Consider the following 11,396-nt stretch of genomic DNA (forward strand, 5'->3'; position numbering starts at 1 on the left):
ACTGTTGTTCAACATAGTAATAGAAGTCCTAGCATCAGCAATCAGACAACAAAAAGAAATAAAAGACATTCAAATTAGCAAAGGAGAAGTCAAACTCTCCCTCTTCCCAGATGACGTGATACTATATATGGAAGACCCCCAAAGACTCTACCCCAAAGTTGCAAGAAGTTATATAGCAATGCAGCAATGTGGCAGGATACAGAATCAATGCCCAGAAGTCAGTGGCATTTCTATACACTAACAATGAGACTGAGGAAAGAGAATTTAAGGAGTCAATCCCATTTACAATTGCACCCAAAAGCATAAGATACCTAGGAATAAACCTAACCAAAGAGGTAAAGAATCTATACCCTAAAAACTACAGAACACTTCTGAAAGAAATTGAGGATGACACAAAGAGATGGGAAAACATCATATGCTTATGGATTGGAAGAATAGATATTATGAAAATGTCTACGCTACCCAGAGCAATCTACACATTCAATGCAATCCCTATCAAAATACTATGGTCTTTTCTCATGGAGTTGGAACAAATAATCCTAAGATTTGTATGAAACCACAAAAGACCCTGAATAGCCAGAGGAATGTTGAAAAAGAAAACCTAAACTGGGGGCATCACAATGCCTGACTTCAAGTTGTATTACAATGCTGAAATCTTCAAGACAGCCTGGTACTGGCACAAAAAGAGACACATAGATCATTGGAACAGAATAGAGAACCCAGAAATGGACCCTCAGCTCTATGGTCAACTCATCTTGAACAAAGCAGGAAAGAATAGCCAATGGGAAAAAGACAGTCTCTTCAATAAATGGTGTTGGAAAAATTTGACAGCCATCTGCAGAAGAATGAAACTGTACCATTCACTTACACCATACACAAAGATAAACTCAAAATGGATGAAAGATCTAAATGTGACACAGGGGGATCCCTGGGTGGCGCAGCGGTTTGGCGCCTGCCTTTGGCCCAGGGTGCGATCCTGGAGACCCGGGATCGAGTCCCGCATCGGGCTCCCGGTGCATGGAGCCTGCTTCTCCCTCTGCCTGTGTCTCTGCATCTCTCTCTCTCTCTGTGACTATCATGAATAAATAAATAAATAAATAAAATCTTTAAAAAAAAATAAATAAATAAATGTGACACAGGAATCCATCAAAATGCTAGAGGAGAACACTGACCTTAGCCACAGCAACTTCTTGCCAGACATGTCTATAAAGGCAAGAAAAATAAAAGCAATAATGAACTATTGGGACTTCATCAAGATAAAAAGCTTCTGCATAGCAAAGGAAACAGTCAATAAAACTAAAAGGCAACCTTCAGATGGGAGAATATTCGCAAATGACATATCAGATAAAAGGCTAGTATCCAAAATCTATAAAAAACTTAATCTCAACACCAAAAAAACAAACAATCGAGTGAGGAAATGGGCAAAAGACATGAACAGACATTTCGCCAAAGAAGACCTACACATGGCCAACGGCTGTGAAAAATGCTTCACATCACTTGCCACCAGGGAAATACAAATCAAAACCACAATGAGATACCACTTTACACTGGTGAGAATGGCTAAAATTAATAAGATAGGAAACAACAAATGTTGGCCAGGATGTGGAGAATGTGGAAACCCTCTTGCAGTGTTGGTTGGAATGCAAGCTGGAGCAGCCACTCTGGAAAATAGTGTGGAGGTTCCTGAATACGTTAAAAATAGAGCTACCCTATGACCCAGGAATTGCACTACTGGGTATTTATCCCAAAGATACAGATGTTGTGAAAGGATGGAATGCCTGCACCCCAATATTCATAGCAGCAATGTCCACAACAGCAAACTGTGGATGTCCTTAGAAAGATGAACAAATAAAGAATATGTGATTCACACACACACACACACACACACACACAATGGAATATTACTCAGCCATCAGAAGGGATGAATACTTACCATTTATATCAATGTGGATGGAACTAGAGGGTATTATGCTGAGTGAAATAAGTCAATTGGAGAAATAAAATGATCATATGGTTTCATTCATGTGTGGAATATAAGAAATAGTGAAAGGGACCATAAGGCAAGGGGCAGAAACTGAGTGAGGAAAAATTAGAGAGGAAGACAAACCATAAGAGACTCCTAACTCCAGGAAACAAACAAAGGGTTTCAGAAGGGGAGGTGAGTGGGGAGATAGAGTAACTGGGTGATGGGTATTAAGGAGGGCACGTGATGAGATGAGCACTGGGTATTATACTATATGTTGGCAAAATGTACTTAAGTAAAAATTTTTTTAAATAAATTTAAATTTTTTTAATAAAAAGAATTTCTTGGCTTGAAACAACACTATGGGGGATAAGGAAAGAAGACTTGCAGAATGGGAGTAAAGAGTTTCAAACCACACATTTGATACCAGTCTTGATCTACAATATATGAACTCCTCAACATCCATTTCCAATCAAGATAGGGCAACAAGGATAGTATTTTCCTTCTAACTGGAAGCAACCAAAATTCAAGAAAATACATGAAATAAGTTTTAAAGAACTAGACAGTAAGCAACCAAGGATAGTGATCCCTGAGAGATGGGAAACAAACTGGGTGAGCATTAAGATTGCCTTAGCTAACTGCCTTGAAATAATTTCCATCCCAAAGCACAAGGAAAGGGAGCCAAGACAGAGTTCAGCAGACTTCCTGCATTTAGGAGATGAAACTGAAAGTCTAAGACCAAGACGTCATGAATTTGTATATAAAGAGTACCCGTGATAACAGGACTGCACAAAGAAGAATGTCAACAATTAGTAAAGCCCCCCCTTGAGAATTTAGCAGACTATCATTATGCATGTGAGGAAACTACCCAAGGCTTTCAAAAGAACTATCAGAAAAGATTAGACAGAACAGTAACTAGTGTTTACACAGGGCTTGGGACACTGGCCACTAATATCAGCCAAACTACAAAAGCTTATAATTCACAGAACATTGGCAGGGTACCCCATAAAAGTCTTATCTCGGTAGTAGAAAATAATAATCCCTAGACTGAGCACTGCTCTGGATCTTTCTACCAAATCCTAAAAGCGTGAACAGTACCAAACTATCTGAATAACTTAACTGCATCAAAGAACAAAGCTCAAGAAGTTTAAATTAAAAAAAAAACAGCAATCAAAAAAGTTATATTTACAATGTGAATCCGGTAGTTAATAAAAGATTACCAGGCATATGAAAAGACAGAAAACACAATCCATAATGATAGCATTCAAATAAAACTGACTGACCCTGGCACAGACTCTGAATTAGCAGAGAAGAGTATTAAATGTTTATTAACTGTATTCCATATGCTCACAAAAGTAAATAGAAGAATGATACTTTTAAAATATCAAAATTGAACTTCTACAGTTGAAAACAACATCTGATTTGAATCAATACACTAGAAGAGTAAAAAGCATACTAGACAATAGAAAAGAAAAGAGTAGTGAACTTGAAGAGACAGAAACCATCCAAATTGAAACACATAGAGAAAACAATAATCCAAAAAATGAAAGAGAAAAACATCGGTGAGCTGTGGAACAACTTCAAGCAACCTAACATTGATAATTGGAGTCCCTGGAGGAGATCAGGAAAAGAGAAAAAATATTTGAAGAAGCAATGGCCAAAACTTTGCAAATGAGATAAAAACCATAACCTACAGATCCAAGAAGCTCAATGAACTCAAATCACAAAAACATAAATTAAAAAAATGCATTGTAACCAAATTGCTCAAAAATAAGACAAAATCTAAACATAACTAGACAAAAACCCTTAAGTATAGAGAGGAAAAATTAAAATGGTATGAGATTTCTCATTGGAAACAATACAATATACTGGAAGACAAGGAAATAAAATTTTTATACTACTGAAAGACAAAACCTCTTTAGTTGAATTCTATATCAGGGAAAAGTATCTTTCAAAGACAAAGTCATAATAAAGACTATTTGGACACAAAAAAGCTGAATGAATTCACTGTCCAACAGACTTACAATACAAGAAATATTAAAGGAAGTTCTTCGGATAGAAAGAAAATGATATCTTACAAAAATCTGGAGCTATAGGCATGAAAAGTACCAGAAGTGGTAACTGCATGAGTAAGAATATATTATATTTAAATCTCTTTAAAAGAGAATTTAAAGTATAAAAATAACAATATTGTAGGGTTTATAACATCTGGAAGAATAAAATTTGTGACAATAGCACAAAAGCCAGGGGTGGAGAAATGGAAGTATATTGGCTTTAGTTTTATATTACATGTGAAGTGGTAAGACATCCTTACAGGTACATTGGGATGAATTAAAGATATCTACCATCAACTCTATGGCAACTACTAAAATAACATAATAATTAATTATAACTAATAAGGAGAAGAACAAATGGAATCACACAAATCAGGATCTAAAAAGAAGAAACGCGGGAAAGTAAAACAAAGTATACATAGGACAAACAAAAAACAAACAGCTACACGATGAACTTAAACCTAAACATATCAATAACAACATTAAATATAAATGGCCAAAACACCACCTAAAAGGTGGAAATCATCATATTGAATTTTAAAAGCAAGAACCAACTCTATGCTGCCTATGAGAAGTATGCTTTAAATATAAATATAGAAATAAGTTAAAAAGTAAAAGTTTGAAAAAGATACCATACCTAAAACTAGTCAAAAGAAAGCTCAGTGGACTCCACCCCTAAATTGCTAGAACTCACAGGAATTCAGCAAAGTGGCAGGATACAAAATCAATGCACAGAAGTCAGCTGCATTTCTATACACCAAAAATAAGGCAAAAGACAGATAAATCAAGGAGTCAATCCCATTTACAATTGCACCCAAAACCATAAATACCTAGAAATAAACCTCACTGATGAGGTAAAGGATCTGTAATCTTAAAACTATAGAAAACTTCTGAAAGAAATTGAGGAAGACACAGAGAAATGGAAAAACATTCCATGCTCATGGATTGGAAGAACAAATACTGTTAAAATGTCTATGCTACCCAGAGCAATCTACACATTCAATGCAATCCCTATCAAAATACCATCAGCATTTTTCACAGATCTGGAACAAACAATTCTAAAATTTGTTTGGAATCAGAAAAGACCTGGAATATTCAAAGGAATGTTGAAAAAACCTGAAAGCATCACAATTCCAGATTTCAAGCTGTATTACAAAGTTATAATCATCAGGACAGTATGGTACTGGCACAAAAACAGACACATAGATCCATGGAACAGAATAGAGAACCCAGAAATGGACCCTCAACTCTATGGTCAGTTAATCTTCAACAAAGCAGGAAAGAATATCCAATGGAAAAAAGACAGTCTCCTCAACAAATGGTTTTGGGAAAATTGGACATCCACATGCAGAAGAATGAACCTGGACCATTTCTTCACACCATAACAAAAATAGACTCAAAATGGGTGAAAGATCTAAATGTGAGACAGGAATCCATCAAAATCCTAGAGGGAAACTGAGGCAGCAATCTCTTTGACCTTGACCCCATCATCGAGGACCGGCACAGCAGCTACAAGCCCAGCGACAAGCACAAGACCGGCCTCAACACCAACAACCTGCAGGGCGGCGACGACCTGGACCCCAACTATGTGCTGAGCTAGCGGGTGCGCACAGGTCACAGCATCCATGGCTTCTGCCTCCCCCCGCACTGCAGCTGCGGGGAACACCGAGCCATTGAGAAGCTCGCAGTGGAAGCTCTGTCGATCCTGAACAGCGACCTGGCAGGCCAGTACTACACGCTCAAGAGCATGACCGAGGGGGAGCAGCAGCAGCTCATCAACGACCACTTCGTCTTCGATAAGCCCGTGTCGCCCTGCTCTTGGCCTCGACTCCTGTCCACGACTGGCTGGACGCCCGCGGCATCTGGCACAATGACAATAAGACCTTCCTGGTGTAGATCGTCGAGGAAGACACCTGCGGGTCATCTCCATGCAGAAAGGGGGCAACATGAAGGAGGTGTTCACTTAGTTCTGCAACGGCCTCACCCAGATTGAAACACTCTTCAAGTCAAAGAATTACGAATTCATGTGGAACCCTCACCTGGGCTACATCCTCACCTGCCCATCCAACCTGGGCACAGGCCTGCAGGCAGGTGTGCATATCAAGCTGCCCCACCTGGGCAAGCATGAGAAGTTCCCGGAGGTACTCAAGCGGCTGCAGCTTCAGAAACAAGGCACAGGTGGTGTGGACACAGCTGGTGTGGGTGGAGTCTTTGATGTCTCCAACAGACCACCTGGGCTTCTCAGAGGTGGAGCTGGTACAGATGATGGTGGACGGTGTGAAGCTGCTCATCGAGATGGGGCAGCGGCTGGAGCAGGACCAGGCCATCCATGACCTCATGCCTGCCCAGAAGTGAGGCCCCAGCCCGCATCTGCCACCACCACCAGCCCCGCTGCTTCCTAACTTATTGCCTGGGCAGTGCTTGCCATGCACCCCTCTGATGTTTGCCACTTGGAGGCTGAGCCCTTAGCCTCACTATAGAGACTTCTGTCGCCCTTGGTAGAGTTTGTTTTTGTGATGGCTAAGATGTTACTGATGCTGAAATAAACTAGAGTTTCGGCCTACTACAAAAAAAAAAAAAAAAAGATAAAAAACTTTTGCACAGCAAAGGAAACAGCTGACAAATCCAAAAGACAACTAACAGAATGGGAGGAGATATTTGCAAATGACATAGCAGATAAAGGGCTAGTCTCCAAGATCTATAAAGAACTTATCAAACTCAATGCCCAAAGAATAAATTCCAATTAAGAAATGGGCAGAAGACGTGAACAGACATTTCTCCAAAGAAAACATAAAAATGGCCAACACACACATGAGGAAATGCTCAACATCACTTGGCATCAGGGAAATACAAATCAAAACCACAATGAGATACCACCTCACACCAAATGGCTAAAATTAACAAGTCAGGAAATGACAGATGTTGGCAGGGATGCAGAGAACAGGGAACCCTCATACACTGTTGATGGGGATACAAACACCAACAGCCACTCTAGAAAACAGTATGGAGGTTCCTCAAAAAGTTGAAAATAGAGCTACCCTATGACCCAGTAATTGCACTACCGGGTATTAACCCCAAAGATACAAATATAGTGTTCCAAAGGGGCATCTGCACCCCAATGTTTATAGCAGCAATATCCACAATAGCCAAACTATGGAAAGAGCCCAAATGTCCATTGACAGATTAATAGATAAAGATGATATATATATATTACTATATTACTATATATTATATATATGTGAGAGGTGAGATATATATATGTATATATATTACTCATGAATTAAAAAAGTGAAATCCTGCCATTTGCAACATGAGTGAAACTAGAGGATATTATGCTATGTGAAATAATCAGAGAAAGTCGATTATCATATGACCTCATTCATATGTGGAATTTAAGATACAAAACAGAGGATCATAGGGAAGAAAGGAAAAAATTAAACAACACAAAATCAGAGAGGGAGACAAAGCATAAGAGACTCTTAATTATAGGAAACAAACTGAGAGTCACCGGAGGGGAGGTAGGTGGGTAGATGGGGTAACTGGGTGATGGACATTAAGGAGAGCACATTAAGGAGACTGCTACTTCTGAAAACAATAATATATTATATGTAATTAATTTAATTTAAATGAAAAAAGAACAGAAAAAAGAAAAACCATGTGATTAACTCAGTAGATGAAGAAACACAGAAAATCCAACTTCCATACCTGAAAAAAAACTTGGTACCTCATGCTGCTAAAGGGAAATACAAAACAAAAAATCTACAGCTAACAAACCTAATTACTAAAGACAGAATGCTTCTCTTCTAAGGTCAAGAAAAAGCCTGGTACACCTATACTCACCATTCTTATTCAACAAGGTACTAGAAGTTCCACCCACCACAATAAGGCAAGGAAAGGAAATAGAAGTGTACAGATTAAAAATGAAAAAGTAAAACTGTCTTTTATTCACAGCTGATTTGATTGTTTTTGTAGAAGTCCAATGAAATCTACAAATAGCTATACAACTAAGTTTAGAAAAGTTTCAAGATTTAATATCTACATACAGAAATTATTGTATTTATATACACTATCAGTAAATGGCTGAAAATCCTAATTTTATTTTTTTTATTATTTTCTAAGATTTTTATCTGTTTATTTGAGAGAGAGAAAGAAAGCCAGCGAGAGAGCATGAACTAGGGGAGGGACAGAGGGAGAAGCAGGATCCCTGCTGAGCAGGAAGCCTAATGTGGGATTCAGTCCCAGGAACCTGGGATCATGCCCTGAGCCAAAGGCAGCTGCTTAACTGACTGAGCCATCCAGGCACCCCTGAAAATTGAAATTTTAAAAATACCATGTATAATCCTTCAAAAATATGAAATATACTTGGGACTCCTGGGTGGCTCAGTTGACTAAGTGTCCACTCTTGGTTTCAGCTCAGGTCATGATCTTGGGGTCATGAGATCAAGCCCCATGGCCAGCTTTGTACTCAGTGTGGAGTCTGCTTGAGATTCTTTCCGCCTCTCTTTCCCTCTGCCTCTGTTCCTCCTCTCACTCACTCTCTCTCTCCTTCTCTCTCTATAATAAATAAATAAATAAAATCTTTAAAATACATATATATGAAATACACTCAGCACAAAATTTTTTTTTATTAAAACTTAAGCAGAGGACCTGAATAAACAGTTTTCCAAAGACATGCATATGACCAACAATCACATGAAAAGATGCTCAGCATCACTAATCATCAGGGAAATGCAAATCAAAACCATAGTGAGATATCACATCTTACACCTGTCAGAATGGCTAGTATTAAAAAGACAAGAAATAACAAGTGTTGGCAAGAATGTGGAGAAAAGGAAGCTCTCATACACTGTTGGTGAGATTTTAAATTGGTGCAACCACTGTGGAAAACAGTATGTAGACTCCTCAAAAAGTAAAAATAGAAATAACATATGATCTAAGAATCCCACTACTGAATATTTACCCGAAGAAAATGAATACGCTAATTTGAAAAGATACCTGCACCCCTATGTTTATTGCAGCATTATTTACAATAACCAAAATATGGAAGCAACCTAAGTGTCCATCAATAGATGAATGAATAAAGAAGATGTGGTATGTATATATGATGGAATATTATTCAGCCATAAAAAAGAATGAGATCTTGTCATTTGCAACAACATGGATGGACCTAGAGGATATTATGCTAAGTGAAATAAGTCAGACAGAGAAAAACCCAATGCCATATGATTTCACTTATATGTGGAATCTAAAATAATTTTTTTAAATGAAAGTAATCCAGAAACGGATACATAAATACAGAGAACAAACTAGTGGTTACCAGAGGGAAGAAGAGTGGGGCAATGGGCAAAATGGATGAAGGGGAGTGGGAGGTACAGGCTTCCAGTTATGGAATGAATAAGCCATGTGGATGAAAGGTACAACATAGGGAATATAGTCAATGTTATTGTAATAGCATCGTATGCTGACAGATGGTAGCTATACTTGTGAATATAACATAACATGTAGAGTTTGAATCACTATGTTGTACACCTGAAACTCATATAACATTGTATTTCAACTACAATAAAAGAATTTTATAAACAGCCAAAAAATATATGAAATATTTAGGAAGAATTCTGGGGAATAAATGTGAAAGACGTGTACATTGAAAATCACAAAATATTGAGAAAAATTGAAGACCTAAATTAAAGGAGGAATATATCTTGTTCATGAGCCAAAGACTCAATATTGCTAAGATGTCAATTCTCCCTTAACAGTGATCTACATATTTTATGCAATCCCAACAGGTTCTTTTGTAGAAACAGACAAGCTGGGGCGCCTGGGTGGCTCAGTGGTTAAGTGTCTGCCTTTGGCTCAGGGCATGATCCCTGAGTCCTAAGATCAAGTCCTGCATCAGGCTCCCTGCATGGAGCTTGCTTCTCCCTCTGCCTATATCTCTGCCTTTCTCTCTCATGAATAAATAAATAAATAAAATTTTAAAAAGAAAGAAAAAGAAACAGGCAAGCTGATCCTAAAATGCATATGGAAATGCAAAAGACCCCCCCCAAAAGCCAAACAACTCTGAAAAAGAACAAAGTTGAAGAACTAAGACTATCTGATTTAAAAAATTAGCATAAAGCTACTGAAATCAAAACAGTGTCATTTTGCATAAAGATAGACAAATACAACAGTGGAGCAGAAGCTCCAGGAATAAACCCACACATATATAGACAACTGAGTTTTGACAAAAGCACAAATGTAATGCAATGGAGAAAGGATAGCCTTCTCAACACAAACTGCTAGAATAATTGGGTAACTATACATGGAAAAAAAAAGATTATGGATCATATCTTATACCGTATGCAAAATTAACCCAAAATGGACTATAGACCTAAATGTAAAACCTAAAACTATAAAACTCATAAAAGTAAACATAAGAGAAAATCTTTTTAATCTTATGTTAGGCAAAGATTCTTTAGGGGCACCTGGCTGGCTCAGTGGATAGAATATGCCACTCTTGATCTCAGGTTGTAAGTTCAAGCCCCATGTTTGGTGTAGATATTACTTAAAAATAAAACATTTAAAAATATTCTTTAGATATGATGTGAAAAGCATGATCCAAAAAAAGAACAAAATGATAAACTTCATCAAAATTAAAATTTTCTTTGGGCACCTGGGTGGCTCAGTCTTCAGCTCAGCCACATAGGGCTCTCTGCTCTGCAGGAGAGCGAGCTTCTCCCTCTCCCTCTGCTGCTCTCCCTGCTTGTGCTCTCTCTCTCAAATAAACAAATAAAATCTTTTAAAAATTAAAATTTTTCCTCAGAAGACACTGTTTAGATCAACAAATAATGTTGGGAAAACTAGATATTCACATGCAAAGAATGAAATAAGACTCTTACCTTATGCCATATACAAAAATTAATTCAAAATAGGTCAGATGTAAGAATTAGAACTATAAAACTCTTAGAAGAAAATATAAGATTATGACATTGGATTTGGCAGTGATTTATTGGATATAACACCAAAAGCATAGGCAACAAAAGAAAAAAATAGACTATGTCAAAATTAAAAACTGAGCCATTAAAGGACACAATCAATACAATGAAAAGGCAATCCATGGAATGACACAAAATATTTGCAAATCATATATCTGATTAGGGTTTAGTATGTACAATATATAAAGAACCTCTACCACTCAACAACAACAAAAGCAAACAATCCAATTTAAAAATAAGCAAAGAAGGCATTACTCAAAGAAAATATACAAATGACCAGTAAACACATGAATAGATGCTCAACATCACTAATTATCAGGGAAGTGCAAGTTGAAACCATAATTAGATATCCCTTCATACTCATTAGGATAACTACTATCAAAAAAAAAAAAGATGCAATGACAT

The 11,396-nt window shown here is 37.5% G+C and overlaps 1 pseudogene; it reads left to right on the forward strand.

Moving 5' to 3' along the window:
* Positions 1 to 620: 620 nt before the first annotated feature.
* Positions 621 to 6,549, forward strand: LOC144308907 (creatine kinase B-type pseudogene; annotated as a pseudogene).
* Positions 6,550 to 11,396: the final 4,847 nt, after the last annotated feature.

The sequence above is a fragment of the Canis aureus genome, chromosome X (assembly GCF_053574225.1).
Source record: "Canis aureus isolate CA01 chromosome X, VMU_Caureus_v.1.0, whole genome shotgun sequence".
Classification (NCBI taxonomy): domain Eukaryota; kingdom Metazoa; phylum Chordata; class Mammalia; order Carnivora; family Canidae; genus Canis; species Canis aureus.